Here is a 2,279-nt window from a genome sequence, read left to right as displayed (position 1 = left end):
CGGTATATTATTTTATACATCACAAAATGTTGAAATAAAAAAAAATCTTGAAATAAAGAAAAATCTTAAAAGGCCATATTACAATGCTTGGAATCAGTATTATGAAAAATGGGTTACTAATTCTCTTACAACTTTTTGAAACATACTAATTAAGGTCAGTTTGTAAATATCTTAATTAAATAATAAAAATATACGAAGTATAGATCCGCTTTATATATAGTCATCCTGATTTTTGTCGAGTATTTTACCGTTGAAAAGCGATTTGTAATAAAACAACATTTTTAAGATACTTTGAATATAAAAAATGTTCATTTATTAATTCTCCATCTAAGAAGGAAATAGTATACAGGGTGTTCCGCTTAAAAAAAAAACGGAGAAAATTTATTTTATATTTTACTAAGTTTGGCATAGAATTTTGAACACCCTGTATGGTTTAAGATTACGATGTTTATAGAAAATTAATTACAGACCAACTATAGTATATACCTTCTATATACAACTATAATATAGCCACTTGTCGACAACTAAACAAAAGACAAAAAAAACAAACATTGGATTTCTGATAGCACATTGCTAAAAATTGAACAAAGACCAACATTAGTGCAAAGTGGTATAAAAACACAAGATGAAAAAGATAAATATAGAAAAATAAATACAGAGATCAAACACAGTTGCACCATCGACAAGAACAACTACTATGAAAAAATATGCCAGGAAATAGAATCCCACGTTTTCACAAATCAACCAGGGGACCTATTTAAAAAGATAAAGTACCTCACAAGAGAATTCAAGCCAAAAACATGGGCAATGGAAGACGATCGAGGACAACTTAAAACCGAAATTAATGAAATAGTGGAACGATGGCGAACATACTGCGGAACACTGTATAAAGAAAAAGATCCTCAGCCTAGTTGCTCTTTCCACAGTGATATAATTAATGAAGAACCAGACATACTGAGATCGGAAATTGAAGCAGCAATAAAAAACCTAAAACATCATAAAGCCCCGGGACCAGATCACATCACGGCCGAAATGCTCCAAGCGCCGGGAGATTTTGGTGTGGACATCTTGCACAAGTTATGTAATATGATATGGCATACTCACCAATGGCCATCAGATTGGACCGATTGTTCCATAATAACCATCCACAAAAAGAGATCTCCAGCCAAATACGACAACTTTCGTACCATTGCGCTAATTTCACATGCCAGTAAGATTCTTCTTCATATCATTAACGAAAGGTTAAAACCGTATATTCAACCACAAATCCCTCCAGAGCAAGCAGGATTCACAAGAGGTCGAGGAACACGTGAACAAATTTTGAATGTCCGTCAGATTATCGAAAAGGCCCGAGAATTTAACAATCCGCTCTATATTTCTTTCATAGACTATCGAAAAGCTTTTGTCAAAGTCAAATGGTCAAAACTATGGATGGTTGCGAAGAAATGGGCGTGCCTCTTCATTTGATTTCATTGATCCAGAATCTCTATGTAAATACCAAAAGTAGAATTACCATCAATGGCGTTACTTCGGAAGACTTCCAGCCTACCTGTGGTGTTAGGCAGGGGTGCATACTATCTCCTCAGTTATTCAATATATATATATATATATATATATATATATATATATATATATATATATATATATATATACTGAATATATCATGAGAAGGGCATTGGAACATTGGCCAGGGGGGATAACAATTAATGGTCACAAAATTACCAACCTCAGATTTGCAGACGATACGGTCCTTCTAGCGGGAAACGAGGAAGAGTTACTGCAGCTTCTAAAATTGGTTGCAGACGAAAGCGAGAAACTTGGACTTGAAATTAATCCCTCTAAAACAAAAATTATGATTATCGACAGGCAAAACAACAACAAACCTGATGTAGTGAGCATTGGTCGTTTTGAGGTTGTAAGTCAATATATATATCTTGGGTCACTTATAAACAACACGGAATCGTTAGAAGGGGAAATAAGAAGAAGATGTGAAATGACAAGAGTGGCAGTGCGACAACTCTCAAAGATATGGCGAGACAAAAACATATCTAAACACTTAAAAAAAAGGTTTGTTCACTGCCTAATATTTCCTATATTAATGTATGGCTCCGAGTCCTGGACGATGAGACAGTCAGAAATGAAAAAAATTGACGCAACTGAGATATACTGTTGGCGACGAATGCTCAGAATTCTCTGTACTGTCCGGCGAACCAATGAATCCATAATCCAAGAACTGAACATCATAGAACGCCTCTCAACTTCTATACAGTCACGTATAC

Source organism: Sitophilus oryzae, unplaced genomic scaffold (genome assembly GCF_002938485.1).
Source record: "Sitophilus oryzae breed Bouriz unplaced genomic scaffold, Soryzae_2.0 scaffold_1576_pilon_pilon, whole genome shotgun sequence".
Classification (NCBI taxonomy): domain Eukaryota; kingdom Metazoa; phylum Arthropoda; class Insecta; order Coleoptera; family Curculionidae; genus Sitophilus; species Sitophilus oryzae.
This window is presented reverse-complemented; position numbering follows the sequence as displayed.